This window comes from Sebastes fasciatus, chromosome 14 (assembly GCF_043250625.1).
Source record: "Sebastes fasciatus isolate fSebFas1 chromosome 14, fSebFas1.pri, whole genome shotgun sequence".
Taxonomy (NCBI): Eukaryota; Metazoa; Chordata; class Actinopteri; order Perciformes; family Sebastidae; genus Sebastes; species Sebastes fasciatus.
The window spans coordinates 1,841,942-1,866,293 of NC_133808.1; the positions used below are offsets into that span (position 1 = coordinate 1,841,942).

General features: G+C 41.0%; 2 long non-coding RNA genes across 3 annotated transcripts in view; one reads left to right on the plus strand and one right to left on the minus strand.

Annotated features, from left to right (window-relative positions):
* LOC141782143 (uncharacterized) overlaps window positions 1-24,352 on the plus strand; it is a 331,916-nt gene that overhangs the window by 133,174 nt on the left and 174,390 nt on the right. The window lies entirely within an intron of this gene.
* LOC141782142 (uncharacterized) lies at window positions 153-18,080 on the minus strand. 2 transcript variants are annotated; one of them, XR_012597055.1, is made up of 3 exons: window positions 17,926-18,080; window positions 1,691-1,830; window positions 153-1,583 (listed from the first exon to the last, which is right to left on the minus strand). It is a non-coding gene; the product is annotated as an uncharacterized LOC141782142 (long non-coding RNA). The 2 variants fall into 2 exon arrangements; XR_012597056.1 differs by lacking the exon at window positions 17,926-18,080 and adding an exon at window positions 15,049-15,109.

Sequence of the window (24,352 nt, forward strand, 5' to 3'; positions counted from 1 at the left end):
AATACCTACCTACACATGAAAATACAGAGAAAAGACCTTTAACACATAATTAGTCACGTTTGGATAATTACTATAATCACAACACACAGTATAGAATGTTTAGTCATTCTCTGAACCCACAGCATAGGAATTGTGGGACAAAATAGTTGAAGATCTTGTTTATTTTATTGCGCAAAGTTAATCAGAGGGGCAAAAACATTCAGTTTTTCAAATGGGAATACAAGGGGCAGGGATGGTCTAATGAAAGATGCTTTCCAGCTGCATCATGGGAGATGTAAAATCCAGCATTTTTGGAGTTTGACTCTTACTAGCCACTAAATATCCAAATATCTTGCCCTCTGGCGCTTTCTTTTTTATTCTGACTCGTTAGTCCTCCAACTTTCTGGAAGTGGAAATCTAAATGGTGAGAACACCCCTTAAAAAAATGAAAATGGACTCCATAAAACATTTTAATTTCTAAAAAATCTTAATGATACATCAATTGAAGGAACGGCATTGAGTTGATGCCTTGAGTTTCAGTGTTTTTGCTGAAACAAACAGTAGGCGACAATTGGACTCAGATGTCCCCCTTTCTTGTGAAAGCCAGAGTCAGATTTCTGCTACAAAGAGTAAAAATGAGACTTCTTTATTGTGTAAACGCAGCCTACAGGGCTTTTGTATTTTATAACTAATTCAATTTCTTTCTTACAGAGAGCTCAGTCAGTCACTGGGGATATGAAATAGAAGTCATATGCAATATGCACTGCTAGCAAACAGACTCCCCTGTTGAATGTTCATACACAATCCTTATAAGCACCAAACATTAAGCTCGCTGAGCTCTTGTGTTGAGTCACCTATGATCTCACCAGCTATAGAACAATGATCACCGACCTTTTCCAGCTCGAGATCACCTAGGATGTCAACAGAGACCCCAATATATACTTTTAATTGATATAACTTAATTTACCCACATGCAAAACCTAGCCCGTGACGGGAGACTTTGACCAATCACAGGTCATTTCATTTAGAGTGCGTTCCTATTGGCTGTGCTCCGGTTATGTGACTGGAACTTGGCATTCCTTCACCAGATTTCACAATGGCGGCGGCACCACAAACTTTCTCATTTTACAGCTAAACCGTGGACTACAAGATGATTCTGAAAACATTTTACAGGAGAAATAGGCATTACAGTAACAGAATATTGATTCATATTTGATCAGCGCTGCCTAGTTTGACCGTTTGGTCGTAGTTCGCGAATGATTGACAGACGGCTCTCATAGACGGCAGCTGGACAGCAGACCTCGGATCAGCTCTTACTGCTTGTTTTCCTTGGGTTTGTGAAATCTTGCAGATGCCGTTAGGAGCACCGGAGGACACATGCTAGTTTTTATTTTAGGTTGGAACCCAAAAAGGAGACTGGCACAGGTAAGTAAAAAATTAAACAAAGTTTTTTTTCCAACAACTAGGAAAAAACACTAACTGGAGGGCAGGGAGCTGGTCGGCTTGTGGCTAGTAGAGAATGAAAACACGAGGACCGAGCACATGGGAAATCTCAGTCACTGGAGACGCGGAAGCAGCAGCAGCAGTGAGGCAAACCGGAAGATCTGCCAAGAGGACAAAAAAACACAAGTAAATCAAAAAGATCACAAGCGAACACTACAAAAATCTCAATCTGGAAAAAACACTCAGAAGGAGGAACGCAGTGCACTACCAAACGAGATGGAATTATCTGGCAACGTAGTGGATAGGTGACCAGGCTTTTATGGGGAGGTTGATGAGGCGATTGGACCATGGTGTGCCTCGACTGCTGCTGAAGGCGGAGCCAGCAACACCCCCTGCCACACACATGCCCTGCCAGGAGGAAAATACAGAGGGGAAGGGAACAGAGAGAGCAAGCAACAAAAAAATCCAACAATCTAAAACAAAAACAAACAGAATCATCACAACACAGAGACACGTGATTTTTTTCAGGTTATCCGTTTCATGTACTATTGTCGGGATATAGCGACTGTTTCATAATTTTTTTTTTTTTAAAGGTCTCATATTATTCTCATTTCCAGGTTCATAGATGTATTTTAATGTTGTACTAGAACATGTTAACATGCTGTAATGTTAAAAAAAAACTTTATTCTTCTCATACTGTCTACCTCAGTCTGCCTGCATAGAGCCTCATTCAGCCTCTGTCTGAAAAACTCTGATTCAGAGCCTGTCTCCTCCCACTCTGCTCTGATTGGTCAGCATTTCCTGGTCTCTGCTGTCAATCAAACGCCCTCAACACAGTGTCACTTTCTTCCCCTCCCTGCAGCTCGCCCTGAGCTAGAGAGAGAGCAGGAAGAGAGTGACGTTCATCTTGGTGCTACTGCTTTTTACCGTGAATAATAAACTACTTAAAAGTTTATAAACCAGAAACTTCACCCAGCGCTCGTTCCCAGAGGAATCTGATCCGAAATCGGCGAGAAATTAACAACATCTGCGGCCAAGATTCCAGGTTTTCCTGACGCTTTTGCTCCGGTAAATATGTTATTTTAAGCTCTATCACGTTAGCTCAGTATTTACGTTATGCATCAACTCTGTAAACCGTAAACATACAATCTGTTTTACGTTTGTCTTTACAGATCCATCTGTGAGAAATGACCGACAGAATCATCCCAGAGGAGAAGAAAACATTTGCTGTGAGCAGATGGTTAAATTTACATTGGAGATACAGAGCTAACCCGTTAGCATGTAGCTACATGCTACCACTATGAGACGGTGTGTAAACACAGCGAACATCAGGGTGGAAAATAGAAGACGTGAAACAGTAGTCAGTTCATTATTTCTGGTAAAAGACACCTGATAAACGTAGTAAAGTAATCAGAGTACTGGTATATTATTTACTGCAGAAGCTGTCTCTGTGTTACCATGACTACAGACCGGTTAACGTTACACTCACCATAGCTTACCGTGCTGAAATAGACTTATCTAAAAATTGCTCAGTAACCACAGTATCAGCAGCTACTGGGAGGACTTACGTTATGTTATGTTTCAGAGTAATGGTTTTACTTGTCAGACAGTTATTGCCATATTTATGCTGTGAAATGTTTGTCAAAGCTGCAGGTTATCTGTTCACATTCAAAACGCTGTGTATATTAATATTGTCATCTGTCTACTCAAATAAAGTTTGACTGTGAAACAGAAATGTGTTGTGTTGCTTACAGTCCCTATTTACTACCTGTACTCTTCTACATGCATGACATCAAATACATTTTTCATATCACCTGTTTAAACAGTGTAATTACATAAAGCCTTTGTGAAAGAACATGTTATATTTAGATGATGGGAGTACATGAAGACTGTTCTGCTGGTTCTTGCAGACTAACAGAAGTAGGAGCAGACTTTGCTTATATACTGGAAAAACAAAGTTCGGAAACTTGTGTTTGGTGGATTATTTCTCTGTTGTTACAATGCTAATTGGCATTGTATTTTACATCGTTGGAAAGCCTGTTTATTTACCTTCGCAATGATGTCCAACTTGTAAGGATCATGCATTTGTGGGATGAGCAGCACAGCTGATTATGTGGGTAGCGCCCAAGAAAGATTTGCCAAAATGCTCTGTCAATGGTAAACAGTGTATTCTCATAAGGCTACCAGGAAGCCTGCAATGACTGCCCTTCACCGTCAGGCCCATTTGCGCTGGTGTCGACAACACAGACAATGGAACCTGAACATGTGGGGGAATGTCATGTTCAGTGATGAGTCCAGGCTCTGTCTGCCAAAGTTGGATTGCAGGGTCAAAGTATGGAGACGACGCGGAGAACGCTATGCTGATTGTTGCACCGATTGAGTAACAGCTTTTGGTGGGGGCATCTCCCTCACTGGCAAAACAAGGCTTGTCATCATTGAAGGCCATGTCAATGCAGTGAGATATCGGGATGAGATTCTGCAGCCAGTGGCGATCCCATATCTCCACAATGTGGCACCTAACTTCATCTTCCAAGATGACAACGCTCGCCCCCACAGAGCCAGGGTTATCACAGACTACCTCCACAATGTGGGAGTAGAGAGAATGGAACGGCCTGCCAAGAGTCCAGACCTCAACACAATTAAACAGAGTGACCAACACAACCTCGTTGGCTGACCTGCAACAAATCCTGGTTGAGGAATGGAACGCCATCCCACAGCAACGTGTGACCAGGTTGGTGACCAGCATGAGGAGGAGGTGCCAGGCTGTTGTGGCTGCGTATGGATCTTCCACCGCTACTGAGGCTCCTGACGGTGTATTAAATGAATAAAGTGTAAAATTGCCAATATGTCTTGTTTGTTCCTTGTTACTGATAGAGAATTCAATCATCCAATCCACCAAACAACTCAAAACAAGAGTCAATACCAGCAGGAGAATACACTGTTTACCATTGACGGAGCATTTTGGCAAATTTTTTTTGGGCGCTCCCCACATAATCAGCTGTGCTGCTCATCCCACAAATGCATGATCCTTACAAGTTGGACATCATTGCGAAGGTAAATAAACAGGCTTTCCAACGATGTAAAATACAATGCCAATTAGCATTGTAACAACAGAGAAATAATCCATCAAACACAAGTTTCCGAACTTTGTTTTTCCAGTTTAGTTACGAAGCGGATGGTGAGAGAGCCACTCTGTGGGCGGGGTCACCTAGCTGGAGGTTTTTCTACCTAGTTCTAACCGTTCCACCAGGAAACCCTCATATGGCCTGAAAAATGTTTTCTACGTCACCAGTTTAAGGAAGTTCTACTCAGCGTTTTTTCAGACCCATTTTCTGAGAGATGGAGCAGGAGAAAAAGAGAGAGGATGGTCTTTTATGATACTATGGTGGCCTGTAGACACACTGGGGACAGATATTTATGTTTAAAAGACATGGAAAAGTGCATTATGCATAATAGGTGACCTTTAAAATCATATTTGCTCCAATCTCGCCTACTTCAGCTTTAACTTTTCTCTGTCTAAAATAAATATAAATGACATTTACGCCTCATCAACACTGGGAACGTCAGGGTTGCGTGGCCGCTTGAAGTCCCGCCTTTTCTTCTGTAACGTGTGCTGCGTGATTCACGCGTCGGGTGTTCACACCAGCTGCGTTTCTGCTGCCAGCCCTTTCTTTCTACATAGAGTTTGCCTTTTAATGGCCATTTCATTTCATTATAAATGTCATTTATATTTATTTTAGACAGAGAAAGGTTAAGAACCATAAGGTAATTTGTAAATAATAGTAATAATCCACACTCAAAACCCCATATATTTATTCATTCATGGAGCTTTCCAAGTCACTGCATGCTCTACAACACTGTCCGGCATATACTGTATTTCAGAATAAAAGCCTTGTGTTAACATATGAAGGAATTCTGTCCACAGAAAAAAAGCTTGAGGGTTTTTATTTTGAAATGAAAGCAGGATTTATTTATTTAATCTAAAAATAAGTCTTTACTTTTTTCATCTCCGTGACATATTCTACAGATAGACATTGACACCGTAGTAATGTAGCTGATGTGACGTCAATATACAGTCAGTAAATCACTTTCTCTGTCTGTTGTTGCTGTGAACCGCGCGGCACGCGTCAAAAATAGTGGAGACCTCGAATCTCTAGAAGAGACGCAGCTGAGGAGCGTGTCACGCGGACAGTGTGACTGCTCTAACCTGTTAACACGGACGCAGAAATAAAAAACAACAGGTAATGCAGCCACCACGCGCTGCTGACGTTCCTGGTGTGGATGAGGCTTTATAATGAAATTAAATGGCCATTATGAAAGGCAAACTCTATTTAAAAAGAGTGTATGTAAAAAAGAATGGACGAGCCACGAGTCACAGTGCTCACAACTGTTTCTGTGGGCATGTGTCACAGGCCTTACATCAGAATCAGAATCAGAAATACACCATTGATCCCCTGGGGGAAATTGGGGTGCTCTAAAGATTAGGAATGTAAGAAAATAGAAATAAAGGAGTATGTAACATGTAAATTATATACATAATGCTACAATATAAGAAAAATATATTTAGAGAAATAGAAGTACTACAATGAAAAATAAGAAAATTAAAATATATAAACACATATGAAATATCTACAAATATTTCCATTAAGATGTGCAATATACAGCAAAACCACAGTGCAAAAAAAGTACTGGGGCCAGATGTATAAATGATGTGTACGCACAAGAATCATGAAAACACCATTTCCCTTCCATAAACTGGTATTTATAGAAGAAGAACATGCTGTGAAGATGTATGTACCTCACTCATACAGACCAGGCGTACACATGTTCTTCTAGAGTTATCTGAGGGAGAACGAGAAACAAATAAAACAGTTTGTTTCAAGGTTTTTAGACCTGCCTCGAGACTGGTGAAGCAGGCAGACGTATTGACTAGGGATGTTCATAATTAACCATTTAACCGTTTAACCGTTAACCGACATTAAGCATTTTAAACGATTAACACTATCGGTTAAAACGGTTAAAAGAAATATTTATAATTAATTAAAAAGCTGAGCGGCTCAGAGGAGCAGCTCGTCACTTTAATGAGAAAAGCTGGTCCACCTTAACAGCCCACCTTAAGAGGCGGAGCCGGAGTTGCAGGATAAAGGAAGTCAGCTCTAGTCTCTCCAGCTCGCTTGAGAGGAGTGGAGGAGTTGTAGTTTAGTAGCATTTATTCAGCGACAAATAAACTGTACACACACTGCTACACCTACGTTCACAGCTAGAACACCACCAACAACCTCACACTCACCGCCAACACACACACGGACACTCGTTAAAGTTAAGTTGTGCTGACAGACTGTATCATTGTGGCGGCGGCGCGCAAGAAGCCTCCGGCAATGCTAGAGCTGCTAACGTAGCACAAACACACACACTGTTTGTTGGCCACTCGCTATCGTTAATCCGGGCAGACAGAGTGTCGTTCCGCCGGGCAGACACACAGCTGACAACCTGCTAAACTAAACTAAATGTGTGGTGGAGACTTTTACTGGGAAAGTGGCTGCATGTCCGCGACACTACACGCAGCATCGTAGCTGCTAAGCTAACGCTCTCGGACGGTGAACTGGAGACTCAGTTGTCTGTTGTGATCATACACTGCAGCTGGCGCGAGGCACAAATCTTGTCGGTTCACAGTTAATAATCGGTTAAAGAGGGTCGGTTAGGCTATCGGTTAAGAATTTTTTTCAAAATGAGCATCCTTAGTATTGACTAAAGGTACCAAACCCCCCTCTTTTGCCTTGGTGAAGTCTCCATGCTCTTTCGCGTGATGTATTTTCAAATGTTTTATAAGATGGTGCTGGTGTTGAAATTGGCAACACTAGTGCCAGCCCTCGAAATGGAAGAATCACATACTGGACATATCGCTGTTTTACTTCTTGGATTTTCCACAGCGGAATACTGCCAGATGGCTGACATTTTCCTCACTCAGACTACCGTTACACTCTCCACTAGCGCCGCGCTGTTGACATGACAAACTACCTGCAGTCAGTTCTTCTTCGCTGCTCTAAATCAGTAGTTGCTAGTGGCAGCTATGATGCATCCAGGGACACAGCACAGTGAAGACTACTGTTTTGGAGCAGTGAAGAAAAATTGATTTGCGGTTAAACAGGTTGATTTTTTCTGGGTTAATAAATGATGCTGTCGGATTGTTGCATAGACTGGAGTACTTGCTGATTTCTGATACAGAATTTTGGACTGTATCGGACACATTTCCAATACTGGTATCGGTATCGGAACAAATCTAATAATAATGAGTTGAAATATGTACTCAGTGAACATTTTGCTAATACGTTCAGTATGAACATGTTGTGACTGTAGATACATACAATTAAAAATGTTTCCTCATTATGTTGATAAAAAACAATCTGGGAGGCATTACGTTTCGTTCAAAATGTAGTTGCTGTTGCAAATTAGTATATCAATGTATTTTTTAGGAAACAGGGTTGTGTTGTAGCTGTAGACTGTGTTTGAGACATGTTAATGTGAGTGTGTTTTGTTATAGCTGTCAATGGATTCAAATATTTAATTGCAATAAAATTGCATGATTGTTTGTATCATTATTTAACCTCCTTTGCGACAAGCTAGTATGACATGGTTGGACTCAATAGATTCCTTATGTTATCTACTTTAATATGATGCCATCTATTATGATGGCATCATATTAAATATAATGATATATGATGATCTTCACTGTAGCTTTAAAACTGCCCCCGCTACAACCTCTAAAAGAACGATTGCATTAATGCGTTACAGAAATTAGTGGTGTTAAAACTAATATGCGTTAACGCGTTATTATCGCGTTAACTTTGACAGCCCTATTTTTTACCTTCATGTTCATGTAAAGGTTCCATGAGTGCACATGCTCAATATGTGGCATAGGTAGGACATCCACCCGAGTGGGTGATTTGTGGTGTCATGGACATGTTATGGTGACAAAAAAAGGGAAGTCATCCATCATGATGGGAATAACTCCAGCTTGAGACACCGTATCCTTCCCACTAGGAGCTTTTAGAGGAAACAACAGCACACAAAGAGAGCTGTACAGTGTTCAGCCAACCTTTGACACTCAAATCACAAATCAGAGTAAAATAGAGACAGTCTGCAGTACTTCTCCCAGTTGTCGAGATGTTTGGGGAGAGACATAAACAACATTACAACCTTGTGTGAATCTTAGATACTGTATTTTGTACTAACTTGGTAAAATCATATACTTGATTTATTCTTCTCACAGCTTTTAGACAACCAACAAGGATGGTGTTTTCAGTGTTTTCACCTGAGCTGAAGGATCCTCAGAGCTTCATGAGCCTTGAGGTAACCTTGGAATTTATAACAGACCATAACCGGGGGTGTGTACATTTAACCAACAAATGTTGATATCGACCAGTGTTTCAAAATGAAACACATTGCCACATATCAAAGCTCAGTAACAACCCTGTTTGTCCGAGGTAGAAAACAATAACAATTTAACTGGTGCTGGGCGTTAACCGGTGCACTCACACGGCTGTGAGAGCTGTGGAAATGATGCACATTGTGGAGCCATTTTCGGTGTCAATGATGGTTGTGACTCCCTCTAGGTCTCTGCAAACAAATGACCTTGCGGCTGAACATGGCGGGTTTTAGCTGGAAAAAGCACAGCAGCCACAAACCACAGGAGGTCTGTAAAGACCAGGAACTGTAAATGGTAAATTACACTCGGAACAAAAGCTGCTCGGGCGGATGGTGGATGTTTTGCAGTTAACAGGGAGTCATTCCAGGCAATTTAACAGGCACCTTGGGAAGTGCACCTTCTTCCTTTTTGGCCTCTGGTTGCTTGTTTCTCCCAGCCTGCCTGCTTTTGACCCCCCCCCCCTCCCCTTCTTTTACCTTCACCACCCCAAGTTAGAGACCGTATCAGTGGTTAACACAACCTTCTCTTCCACATAAACAAACGGGGCTTTTAAAACTGAGTTGGCAGCTGTTCTGACAATGCAATTCCTGCATGAGCTCACAGTCTCTGCTTGTCTCTCTGTGTAACAACCGACACAAACAGCGACACAAACATGTTTAAATTTGCTCTCCTAATTTTGCCTCCTACCTCTGACAGGTCAGGCACACTAGGAGGAGTGATGCCACAACGCCGGCACTGACGACTACACACTGACCCGACACCTTGCCATACATCTGTCAGCTGCAAAACATGCACTCTCCAGTGACTTTCAGATAATTGCCACATTGTGACTGACTTGATTTGCATAACTAGATTTAATAAATCAGACACTGAATTGGAGAAAAAAAAAACTGTGACGGTTATTGTACCACCAACTCTGGGTTGCAACTGTCCTCTGACCCCACTAATCAAAAGCATGCAGTACACGCGTGAGACTCGGAGAGATGTGCAAGGAACACTGTTGCATTATAGCTAATGAGGAGGCTAGCAAGGGCGGGTTTATAATTTATTTCTCACCTTCTTGCATCTGTGACGGAGATGGTATTTCACCCATTTAATGTTCCTACAGAATGCAATGTCTACTGAGCCGTCACACACCGCGCACACACTCTGCAATCAATCAGCTCAATTCATGTTCTTACTCTAATGCACACACATCCGAGTAGAAACATGCTCGACAGGATTCTTGCTTCTTACATGGCTTCTCTTTTGAGCTGATCTTGCTTGGTTTAGTCTACAGCAGGGCTCCGTTCTTCCTACATGAATGTTGACCATTTCTCTGTACTTTTTGGTTCGTTCTTTGAGTTTTAGAGATTTTGTTTCCTGCATTCTGGTGACTTTTAAAGAATGAAAATAACAAAATAATAAGTACACTGCACATTATTTTTTTGTTAAATATGCCCACTTGTAATTTTACTTATAATTCAAAGGACAGAAAACTGAATAATTTGCCCCTCTAGCGTGAACTTGTGTGTGACTCTTGTATAAACTAATAATCATCAGTTTTCATTCGTTCATTCATTTTTTTGCCCCTGCTTTAGTATTTCTTTATCTTGGTACTCTCCCTTCTCTCACTCACTGAGGGCCTTTTCAGACACAACGCAACAACGGCACCACTGACCTCTGAAACCCCTTATTTCCAATGGCTTGTGCCGCGCCACGCTGGCTTTGCTGTGATGTCTGGCGAGCATAGCTCAAACGTGGTGTCGCGAGCAGCTCTCCTCCGCTGGGAAAAGACATTTGGTGTAGCTCTATTGTCGTCCGGGTGGAAACAGTATGGCTTATGGCTTATACACGCTAACAGAAAGGAAAAAAAAGTTGTGGAAAATTGCCATAAATTGGGAGAAATGACTCTGGAAGGAAACCAGGAGGGCAATGAAAAACGTGAGTCTCCCGGGAAAATTGGGAGGATGTCACGTATGCTTAAAATCTGGAATCTGGAACTGTTGTAAGAGCCACAAGTCCCTGAGCCCAAAGTCTATTGTATGTCCACCTCACAAATCATGCACCAACATCACTCGTAGTCTAACCACATTAACTGGTAATGTCATTGTTCAACAGTGCTGAAAGTGTGGAAACATTGGTGCACGATGTAGAAATAAATAGCACCAGTAACAGGGCTTGGTGTACTTTTAAAAAATTGCGCTACCTGTACCTTCAAAGATATACTAATACCAATAGAGTACTTTGTATTTTTTTTTTACTACTTAATTTGATACCCATCATGTGAATGGTATCTGTGAGTGCCCCACTAGCTAATAGAGTGTTACAGGAATGAGTCCTAAAACCCGGAAAGGAGTTAGCATTTTATCACTTCCGGTTCCCTCGTCTGGAAGTCAATGTGTTTTTTGAATGGGCTTTTAGTTAGATGTCTGAAATAAGGTCTGTGGTTAACACAAGCTGAAGAGATTTTAACATTGTGTTATAAGACATTAACTACATCAGTAACTACCCCACTCATGATCTTTGAAGCCTGTATGTGTTTTAAAAGAGGCGGTTGCTAACAAGTGGCTAAATGAGACTACTAAACGTCATCACGCCGACACGTCTACCTTTACAGCCTCGTTGTGTATATGTTACAGGTACCGCATGGCAGCACTAATATAACAGTTATAGTCCTGAAATTCAGGAAAGAAGAGATGAGTCACCGAGACGTGGCTAGTTTCACCAAAGTCCTCTGTAATAATTGAATTACTTATTTTCACACGTTCCAAGTGCATCTGTTTTTCTTTTGCATCTCTGCACATTCAATGTCTCTCTGAAAGAAATATAAATTCCCTTATAATGTCCACATGGATACACCCATGAAATCAGCATCCATTTAAACATGACCTACCGTCTCAGTAGTATCTAAACATATCTCTGCAAATATTACACTTTAAACTGTAGCAGATAAACTCATCTTTTAGAAGACTTTTCTAATTTAACCCTGTTGGTTAACTATTACATGCACTTACAAAAAGACAAAGCCGAGATAACTTGCAACATGAACCGATCTAATGTTGGAGCCAATTAACCAAAAATAACCCATGCAAAATTATCGCGGAGTCGCCAGAGCTAAAAATAGCCGCTAGCACATTAGCAGCGTGGCCATTACAACAGATTTTACTGTCGCAAAATCATTTACATGCTTTAAAACACTTTACCATCAACGTACTGAACACTGACATTTCGGCTGCTTTTATACCTCACTAACCTGAAATTCAGGGGAAGAAGAGATGAGTCAGCGAGACGTGGCTAGTTTCACCAAAGTCCTCTGTAATAAGGGGAGGAAACAGAAACTCCCGGACCTGTAACTACAGTCTCCGGCTAAACCACAGCCTTACACTGTCACCTACTGTTACAGAGTAGACAGAACATCAGATACGTTTACTTTCTTAGCGAAAACTGTTCAAAACTGATTACATTGTTTTAAATTACCAGCAGATACACAGAATTAAATATGATTTGACAAAATAAATATTACACAAATGTGACCACACATTAGTGGGCGTCACATATACTCGCGCTCATGTGACCGGGGTGTAGTTCGTTTACAGACTAACGTTAGCTTTTTAAAAGTGCTTCTCATTTGTAAAGATTATCTTGCAGAACAAAACGTGTCAGTATCATAAACATTTGTTTCCCACAGAGCTTATTTTCTGCAATAATACAAAACCCAATGGAAAAATCCCATTGGCTTTTTGTCGAGGGAACAGATGGCGATGCTCACTTCCTGGTTAGCTTACAAATGTACATCTTCCCTGGAGCACTCTATTACCGGCGCTTTGCACTGCGCTGATATGGCAGTTACCGCTGATAGCGCAGATTGGATACTGCTTGGTACTGGGTTATTACGGTCGATACCTGAAGTACCGATTCCCAGCCCTACTCCCAACACACCTATCTCATGTCACGGCAATCACATGATCGCTCATATAATCATTTGGATGCTGATCGTGATTTTTCTATTCATTTGCCTTAATTTAAAAATAAGAGTGCACTGTTAAAATAAATCTTCTGAACTGCGTTCAAAGAACCAAATTAGCTGGTTGAGAGTAAACAGGGTTATTTAAGTTATTTATATTAGTTAAACCACGTTTTAAAGATAGGGCCCTGGCCCGAGTGGGTATTAGTCACACACTGTTACTCACACACTACATTTATACAAATAAACAGGCTGCATGAATTATTGAAAAAGAGCACAACAATTTGATTGAGATGGACTTGTGATTGAGAGGGGCAGCTGTGGCTCAAGTGTTGAAGTGGGTTGGCCATGAGTTGTACTTGTAGTTGTAGTGGAGAGATTTGAATCTCTGCTTTTTCTGTCCTCACGCCAACATGTCCTTGAGCAAAACTCAGTCTACCTACATTTCTTTCATGGGTTTCAAATGTAGTTAGAATTGTCATATTTTAATGGAAGAAAAGCAATAAAAGAAAAAGAAGCCATAATTGCACCTGCAGTTGTCTGTTACCCAAGCATTGTTGTTATCGGGGCATTGCTGAGTCATATCTTCAGGCTGGCTGGAACATTTGGGTGGAGAATGTTAATGACGAAACATTACCCTTAAACAACTGTCACCGAGGTGCTGTTGGGGAAGGCACGCACGTTCCAGTTGAGTAACTAATTGACGCAGTGAAACACTGGTTGGCCCAAGATGCTCTGAGGTATGATTGTGTGTTTGCTGCATCAGTATAAGTGTTTAGTGAAAAGAGCACATTCAGCAAACCTTCCCTGGGTTAATAAAAGTTGAAGTGGCTTTGGAGCGAACATATTTTTGCCATAGCCTTCGCTTGTGGGAGAAAAGTTCAGTAATCTATCCCTGGAGTAAAACAAAGGGGTTTAAACAGAAAACAGCTGCAAGGACAGTTCATGTTGTTGCCTGCTTGAACAGTAGCTTCCACTAAAGTACTAGAACTCATCTACAGAGAGAATCAGCACCAAGGACAGCACCAGAGTTTGGTCACAGTTTGTACTGTAGCAGGTTGGCTGTTATTTAGTTTGGACCTCTCTGACTGCTTAGATTAACAGTTTAGTTTTTTATTTTAACCGTTTTTTAGGTAACACTTCATTTTACAGGTCCACAAATTTCATGGTAATTAGGTGATAATTAGCAAGGAACCTATTTTAAATTTATTTGGAATTACTGCCGAGTTACTCCAATATTTACCTCAAAATTGATCGAAAATGACTATTATAACATTATTTAATAATGATATGCTAATGAAGCATATAATGGTTGAAATAGGGCCCTTAAGCCCCGGACACACAGGGAACAGCAGGAGCACGTGGTGGCTGCGTGGCGTGGAGGCTGTGTGATACACGCATCAGGCGTTCACACCAGCTGCATTTCAGCTGCGTGTCAGCTTGGTGTCTGCTGCGTTTCTGCTGCTGCTGTTAGCCCTTTCTTTCTACTTAGAGTTTGCCTTTTAATGGCCTTTTCATTTCATTATAAATATCATTCATATATATTTTAGACTGAGAAAGGTTCAGAAATGTGTGGTAATTTGTAAATAATATTAATAATCCACAATTAAAACTCCTTACTATATTCATTCACGGAGCTCTCCAAGTCACTGCATGTTCTACAGCACTGTCCGGCACATATTTCAGAATAAAAGCCTCGTGTTAACAAATGAAGGAATTCTGTCCACAGAAAAAACGCTTGAGGGCTTTTATTTCTAAATGAAAGCAGGAAGTGTTGATTTAAACCTTATAGTTTATCAATTCATGGAGCTCTCCAAGTCACTGCAAGTTCCACAGCACTGACTACTCATAGTTCAGAATAAAAACTTGTTGTCATTGTTAACAAATTAAGGAATTCTGTCCATAGAAAAAACGCTTGAGGGCTTTTATTTTGAAATGAAAGCAGGAAGTGTTCATTTCAAAATACGTCTTTACTTTTTTTATTTCCGTAACATATTCTACAGATGGACATTTGAAAATAAATAGTCAACGGCGAGAGACAAATATTTTTTTTTATCCTGTTTGAATTGCGCCATGAAACACACGTTTGTCAATTAAAACGTAATTGTACATGTCAAGAAAGTCTCAGTTTGTTGTTAAACTGTTGAAGTATTGGACTGTAAAAATATATAATTAGAAAGACTACACACCCAAAAGTGACGTATCTCTCTCCGAAGCTACGATGTCTGTGTGTGTCGTTCTGCGATGTACTCACATGAGCAACGAGTCTCGCTCGTTCTTTCTCTTCCCGGCTGATAGAAAGACCAGGAGTCGCTGGATAAAACACACCAGGTCAGATAACGTTCATCACTGAGCGGTTTCACACAACGCTAAATGATGCTACGACAAACCTACGACAAACTAGGACTTTCTTGACTTGCAAAATTATGTTTTAAGTTGAGAAACATCAAATTTGTGATTCATTCAAACATCAAAAATATTTCTCTCTCACAGTTGACTATCGTACATATTTTTTCTTAAATAAGGTCCCATGAAGTTCACCGTAAGGGGCGGGACTTCGCCTCTCTAATATCCCTTCCACACTGAGGACTCAACCAGGGTTGAACCAGGGTTGGTTGTGTGTATGAAAGGGTTAAACCACGTTGCTCGACTCGCCTTTGCGACCCAGGTCGAGAGGTGGGTCGGACCAGGGTTGATTTTGATGTGAATTGCACGGACCAGGGTCGCTAACAAATGTTGCGGGACAAACCTATTCGGTTGCAAATTAGGGCGCACAGTCCGTGACGTAACTGTCACAGGTCTATTAAAACTTATAAAAACTACTTACAACCATTATGCATACTACAGAAGAGAGCAATCAGGATAGTAAATAATGTGGGATATAGGGAACACACGAACACACTGTTTTTGAAGTCACATGCATTGAAATTTATGGATTTGGTCAAATTTAAAACCGCAATAATTATGTTTAAAGCAAGACATAATTCACTTCCGGGCAATATTCAAAAAATGTTTTGTGACAGGGAGGGGGGTTATAATTTAAGAGTAAAACTTCATTTTAAAAAGCATTGTGTTTGTACAACAAAGAAGAGTATGTGTATTTCAGTCTGTGGGGTGGATTTGTGGAATGGGTTAGGTGATGGGTTGAAGGGGAGCACAAATATAAATCAATTTAAAAAGCTATACAAGAAAGATATTTTTGGGAGGTATATGGTTGAAGAAGAGTTGTGTTAAAGGTTGGTTATATACTTTTTAACTCCGGATGGATTTGTGGGTTGTAAATAAACTTGGGATGCTGTTCATATATTCAACTTGGGATATAAATAAATCTGGGATAGTTTTTATATTATATTATATTATCATTCTATGATATATGAGTTAATAGAGGAGAAGTGAGAAAGGGGTAGGGTAATATACGTTTTTCTTCTACCTACTCCTTTTCGGACACTATAACCCTTGTTTTGTTTGTTATTATTTTGTATCTGTTTTTATTTATTATATGTTCGAAATAAAGTCTTTCATTCATTCATTCATTCATTCAGGTCGCCGTAGCTCATAAACAAACTGTAGGACGGCAGCAGGAATGATTTCAGACACACCGGAGGTGACCGGCGGGCGAGAACTACACGGATGTGTGGCGAGACATCGAGGTGCGGGAGCTCTAGTCCTGAACGTCCGTGGTGAGGAAGAAAAAAGAGGTAGATGACGGAATGGTGAGGGACAACGTAGTGTAACGAACATAACAAGGCTGCCGAATGAGGGAGGCATCCGCCGTTACATTACACGGAAACACACCGTGTTAATAATACCTCACGGTACCGCCAGCTGTACGCGCATCTGTTTTTAAAGCGTGTTTACACATCTTCTATTTGTTACGTTACCTTTTTAGACTTTTATCTTTCAAAATAAATCTGCTAAAAGATCCATCTGTTGCCTGTTCTGTCTGTTAAGAAACCCAGTCCTAGTTCATTACATTATCAAGCAATTAGCAAACTAAATGAAATATAATATCATTTTATTATGTTAGGCAAACATACTAACAAACTTACATTATCCAACAGTTGACACATGTCCAGCTGAAAAACTTTAGTAGGTCTACTATATGTAGTAAATCTTTGCTGGGATGGTGGAGTGAGTGAAATATACATTTCAGTCTTCAGAAGTGTCTAATCCGTTAAATATAGCCTATATTATCACATTAGATAACACAATGTAGTCTAATATATGATAAATGGGTGCTGTAGATAGACAGAGGAAAAAAGGTTCATGTTGATGAATAAATACTGTAAATCTGTATGTTTGTATGTTTTTTGCATTCATTACAGCTCCATATATACAACACAGTTAAACATTTTATAAAGCTAAAAATGCTGTGTGCACTATATTTACACTGTATCCCAAAAACATGCATCAATCTGTGAAATTTTATGTTTTTGAACAAATTGATGATGTCACTATCATCTCCTCTCTCTGTAATCCTCCAGAGATTTAACCCCCCCGCCCATTTCTAGCACCTGAGCAAATTGGTATGCATTGCTCCCAGGTCTGACCCAGGTCATATCTGAAATGTCCTGACCAGGGTTCAACCCAGGTTGACTGGCTTGGTTTGATTTGACAAAAGGAGGGTTGGACCAGAGTAGGTTAACCCTGGTCCAACCCTGGTTATTGGTGTAAAAAAGGTATATTTTAGCACCGTTAAATGCAGTGTCTTGCAACAGCTTCTTGCACACAGCCTACTTTGTTCATTTGTAGTGCAATAAGAACATGCTTAAATCAGTATGTTTAATATGTTCAGTGCTAGTATATATTCTATTCATCATGCTGTAAGACTAACCCAAATGACTATATGGAAACAGACATAACAGTGGTGGTGAGTGGCAACACCACTGTTTAAAGTGAAACACTGAAAGTTTTCAGAGTTCACAGTCTGTAGAGAATTTAAAGCCGCCTCTGCAGACTGTGCCTGTTACACTGGCGTCTGATTGTGGTGCATCACTCAAACCGCACGGCTGCATCAACCCCCTCCCGTCGAACCCTGCCACATGCTGAGGCCTGGGCTACTCTGTACTCCCTCACAATATGGCGGCCTGGTGCGCTGGGCACACACAGACATCAATTAGAGAAAGGTTACCTTGTGCTGCTGCTGCTGCTGGCTGCCTGTCTTCCTGGCTCCAAAAGAGGCAGAGAGTGAAAATATGAGAGGAAGAGATGACTTCTGTGGGCAATTTAATTCCGCCCTCTTACCCACAATGTACCCCCCCCCCACCCAACACCACCACAATCACAACCACTCTCCCTCTATTTTCCAAATCCAGCCAAGTGTTTGATTTTCAAAAGGTCACCTTCCAGCTCTGTCGTCGCTCTCAGATTCTTCCTAACCAATAAGAGTGTAAACAGAATAGATGCCGATTATTTACCTGGGAACCGCGGTGTGTTTTTTTACAAAATGCAAATCTGAGTCTGAGCAATGAACTTGCCTTGGGTTCCAATGGTATTATTTAATTAGGCATGGTGGTATGGGGTTCAATATTTGTTTGGGAGAGGGGTTGTGTTTATGCCACTGGATATTTACTGGAGCAGTGGAGGTTAAAATCTTAAGCCTGTCTTCTTCTTTGTTCATCAGATTAGACTTCCGTGCCACCACCACCACCAGCACCACAGGCAACTGTTAAAACTGGCATCAAAGTATTAATTATAGAAAAGTACCATTTGTAGCAAGGTTGGAGGGAATGTGCATGTGTGTGTGTGTGTGTGTGTGTGTGTGTGTGTGTGTGTGTGTGTGTGTGTTCCTGGAGGAATATGAGGTCGAGCACTAACGAGACTGACTATCATCCTGTTTGTGCAATCCATTTGCAACAGCTGGAGGGTTATCAACACACATTTTTGGGTCGGCAGAGAGGTCATGGCTCTTAGTTTATTAAACAATGATCAGTGTACTTTAATGTATAAGTGGGGACCTCGCAGGAATGCTGGGTTTCTTTCGTGGCTTTTTATTGCATTGAAAAATGTGCGGTTTGCTTTTAAATGGTTCTAAATTAAATTAAGCTAAAACTACTACAAAGACCTTCTCATCCACATCGTTTTCAGTTCAAGTTTTATACTTCTCTTTCAGAGATAATTTTTTTTAGCTTTTATTTGACACTGCACCATTCCCTTTAAGTAGAATAAAAGAACCACAAATGCTTCATTAGTTGGACTAGTTCAGACCAGAAGAGCAAATTTTAAAGGATTCTTAATTAGTTTTTTTCCTTCAGTGTTTAGTCAGGGTGCTTTGAAAACATTTTCAAATGTTTAATATAAACTACACGGTATCATTTAAAATGTTATTTTATTTCAATAAAGGTAAAGTGTAGGATTTGGCGACATCTAGTGGTTGCAGATTTCAACCGACTGAGTACCCCTCTGCTAACTCCTCCCTTTCTAAAGCCCGGGACACACCAGGAACATCAGGAGAACGTGGCAGATGCGTTACCTGTTGTTTTTTATTTTGTTGTCCGCGTTAACAGGTTAGAGCAGCCACACGCGCGTCTCATTTGCGTCTCTTCTAGAGAATAGAGGTCTCACAGCAACAACAGACAGTGAAAGTGATCTATTGACTGTATATTAACATCATATCAGCTACATTACTACAGTTTACATGTCTAGACATCTGTAGGATATGTCACGGACAGTGAAGGTGATCTATTGACTGTATATTGACATCATGTCTATCAGAAGAATATGTTAGAGAGATGGAAAAAAAGTAAAGACTTATTTTTAAATCAACACTTCCTGCTTTCATTTCAAAATAATAGCCATCAAGCGTTTTTTCTGTGGACAGAATTCCTTCATTTGTTAACACAATGCTTTTATTCTGAAATATGTGCCGGACAGTGTTGTAGAACATGCAGTGACTTAGAGAGCTCCATGAATGAATATAGTACGGTGTTTTAATTGTGGATTATTACTATTATTTACAAATTACCACACTTTTCTTAACCTTTCTCTGTCTAAAATAAATATAAATGATATTTATAATGAAATGAAATGGCCATTAAAAGGCAAACTCTATGTAGAAAGAAAGAGCTGACAGCAGCAGCAGCAGCAGCAGAAACACAGCAGACACACAGCTGGTGTGAACACATGACGCATGAATCCCGCAGCCGCCACGCGCCCCTTACGTTCCCTGTGTGTCTCGGGCGTCAAGACGGCTGGCGGTACCACGGTTTTGCCCTCTGCAGCTCATATAACTGCAGTTTCACAAGCAAGTCGGAGAACTTTGGTGCAGGTAACATAAAAACATGAAAAGCTCTCGCTAGAGCCAGTGTTTGGTTTGTCCGTTCTGGGCTACTGTAGAAACATGGAGGAGCAACATGGCGGACTCAGTGAAGAGGACCCGCTCACTGTGTAGATATGAAGGACTCATTCTAAGATAACGAAAACACAACAATTCTTAGTTTCAGGTGATTATATAACAATGAAAACATAGTTATGGCCGCAATGTTGAGATCAGTTGAGGAAATACCAAGCACCGCCCACCAGCCGGAGAAACTGTCTCATTTTACAGCTAAACAGTGCACTACAAGATGTTTCTTGAAACTTTTGAGGAGAGAAATAAGCATTACAGTAACAGAATATTAATTCATATTTGATCAGCGCTGCCTAGTTTCACCATTTGACCGGAGTTTGCGAGTGACTGACAGCTCCCTCTCTCTGAAATGACCTGTGATTGGTCAAAGTCTCCCGTCTCTAGGCTACATTTTCTAAAGCCTGAAAACAGAGCCATGAGGAGGTGCAGAAGCCTAGTTTTCTCTCAGATTTGTGCTGCAGAGCAGTGAGCTGCACGATATGTATTCTAGTCACTATATCATCTATCATAAAAGAAATACTGATTAATTTAATAGTTTCTAATATGGGGACAACAAGTTGCTCTTATTTGTGAGTTTTTGACAATTTACATTTAAATGTGTAGATAAGATTTCAAATTAAAGCTTTGGGGTGCATAATCATGGAACTGACATCATGTTGGCTTTGAATAACTTTACCTCCTACTTAAACCTTAAATTAAATTGAACAACAAAAAAATAAAAAAAATAAAGTCAGAGGCAAATATACAGAGAGCTCTATGTGTTCCATCAGCTGTTTATCCTTGACAGGGAGCCACTTGAGGCTCATTTAAACCTGAACTGTTCACTGATTATAACTTTGGGTCTTGAGGGAATCTGTGGATCGAGACAGAATTATGACTATTATTATTATGAGATGTAGTTATAACTTCCTCTTTGCCAATCTGCAACAATCCAAAAGCTTTTCATTCTGCAAAATTCTCAAAGGCCATTCATGTGTAATCTAATCTAATAACTGAGATGCATGTTCTATAAATTCAAATGAAAATCATCATATGTTTCCTGCCAAATGCTCATCTTTGGACTGAGGAGAGACCAGGTGAGAGAGAGCAGCGAGATCTTAAGGAACACTCAAAAGAATTGGGAAACAATGGGAACACAGACAATGAAAGGGAGTGGGTGGGATTTGAAAAAGATTAAAAGGATTGTGACGGAGGCAGAACAGAATGAAGCCTGAGAAGCTGACATGGCGGGAAGATTTTCATGTGAGCCGGAGCAGATCAAAAGTTATTGCAAAAAGCAAGAAGAAGAAGAAAGAACAAGAAATGATGTAAAGAGAAGTTAGGAGGAGGAGGAGGAGGATGACAGCAGAGGACTTAGAACTGAAGAGGGGCAGCAACCCACGGGGCGACATCGGGTAGACGGCAGAGGCACACGTCACCGGATGCGGGACAGAAAAGGACGAGTGGGGACACATCTGTGTGGACGCAGCCAGCCGTGTGTGACCGATGCTCCGTGAGGTCACCTGTCAGGAGCGGGGACTGCTGGGAACAGGGGCAAGGGCAGCACCACAGGAGGCAGGTACCAAGACAGTTGTAGAGGGGGGGGACAAAGGGTGAGGGGAAATAAATGCAGACGGAATGGGAAACACATCAAACAAAAGGATTCTGGGGCAGGTGGAGAATGGGAGAATTTAGCCTCCTACAAAGTTGAAAGAAAACAAATTTGCCCCCTTTTCAGCGTTAACTCCCTCCAAAACGCAGGAGACGCACAGTGATGGCAGAGCGTGTTCCGCTTCAAATGAGCATTCATGTCAACCAACAGAAGTGAACACAACAGCTGTGCATGCAGCTCCAAGGTGCTCACCAGTGTCTGCTCTGTCTCCTCTACAGCAGCGATTCTCAACCCCCCAGGGGCCCGTGGCACTCCGCAAAATAATTAACTAAAAATGATAGAATTGTGCTGTATCATTAACAAGTGCATATCTACAGATGGGGACCATTTGCGCCAATAAAACAAACATATTGTGTCCATTACTATCACCCACGTTAGCTTTGGGCCAATATGATTGTGACACATCATGTCAATCTGCCATGAATCAGTCACGTCACTCACTCCAAGGCAAACATTCCAATCACAGATTTTCTGATGTATGAAAATGAGGATTTGTTCAGAGCTTTCTGACAGTGATTTGAAAAGGGAGCAGTGCATTTATTGTTTTAAAATTGAAGCACTTACTGAAAGTCTGCATTAGACCGGTCATTTTAAATGTCTGGATTCATTGGACAGGGCAAATGGTAGTAAGCATTATGCTTAATTACCATTGTCGATTAATTATTTCGATTATGAGGGGGTCCTTGTAAAAAAAAAATGTCTACCCTGTAAGGGGTCCCTGACATGGGTGTATTAAAAGAACTGGATACAGCGTTGGAGGCGGGGCCCCCGGTAATTCCTATTAAAGTTGCTCATTAGCACAATGAAGCCTAAATGGCTCGACTTCCATCTGGAAAAGTACCCGGATCTTGGCGGAGTAGCGTCCGAGATGATTGGCGTAGTATCGTCCGCTCAGTCACATGACTTGGTCACGGGGTCCCAACGTCACGCCGTCGTCACGGCTTGTGCTCCAGCCTCGGTTTGGGTCTCATTCACATGAATGGAGGAAAGGAAATTGGTGCGTTTTACGGCTTTAAAAAATATTTTTGAAATAAGGGCTATTTGAGTGTTCATACTGGGGAGTTGATTCACCTCAAAAAAAATTATCTGCTGAGTCACAGGCGTCTCTGGGAAGAAGTATTTTTGGGCCCAATGCATCACATGACAACATGGAAGTTGCGGTACCACTGTTTGGCCGCTACGAAAGTCCAGATCAACGACCGGCGCACTTCCTGGGGGCTTGGTTCCTAACCCCAAAAAGTTTGAGAACCTCTGCTCAACAGATCCTGAATAAACCAGGACAACATAATAAAGTACAATACAACAGACTGGTGTTTATGGAACTTAGCAGGCTGCAGGGGGTCTGGATTTCACTCTTTCTATTGGCCAACAGAGCAAACGAAATGGGGCATTCAGGCGGTCTTCATCAATTAGTAAAGTTGGATTTCTTTCTATGTTAGAAAATATACAATATACACAAATATATTTGTGATACGTCAAAAAGAAACATAATCCGCGACAAAGTACGTTACAAAACGTAATTCACAATGCAGTTTTATTGTATGGGAATGTAACTCTTAGGAGACTGGCCTACATATGACAATATGAAAACAGTGACTGTGTGAAAGGGCATCACTCATAGTGATGAGTTATGAATCAAATATGCAGCTGTCATTGTCTTTACTAAGCTTTATAGCAAGCTTTAAGTCATTGTTCAGGTGTGTGGCAACCTTTCTGTTTTGGTTGACTCTCGTACTGTATACTGCGTCCGTCAGTAGTATGTAGTAGGTGGTTTTGAATACAGCAAATGTCTTTTTGTGATGAGTCATGAAATGATGACTTCAACATGAGAATGGACTGACAAAGCATTCGGATGTTGCCTTCTATCTTTTCGTGCTCCATTGTAACCCCATCATAATGACTCATGGGTGTGCTGCATCAGGTGTGCATGGACACTGGATGGATATCCAAGCCACTTTTGTTACTTGAGAGGATCAATGTGGAGTGTACACCACTTACACCTCTGTGCCAGTCATCATGGTGCATGATGAAAATGACTTGGCCAATAGAAAGAGCCCAGACCACCAGATTGCTGGTGATGACATACGCAATGTCAACAGGAATTGGAAAATTACTGTGGTGCCATTTGAATGCCATCTCTCCCTGGCCTTTCTTCGCCAAGTGTCCGCTACATGTTTTTCCACTCAAATACTCTTCAGGTCAGTACGGACTCTGCTGACTGACATTATATTCCATAATCACGTTCAAATGAATTGCTTGTAAAATGTATAATTAACGTGTTTCATTGACATAATTCAACATTATTCTATAATTGTTGCATTTATTTGCCTTGCATTACCACATTGATGGAATGTCACTAAGTCCATTTCCTCAAGTACCGTACTTAAAGCAAACTTAGAGCGGTGGGCTAAACGGCGGTACTACAACTTCTGTGTCCGTCACATGATGTCATCGGGCCGAAAAATACTTTTTTCCCATAGACTTATGCCCAGGACATACAGGGAACGTCAGGAAAGCGTTGCGGCTGCGTGGCATGACGGCTGCGTGATTCATGCGTCG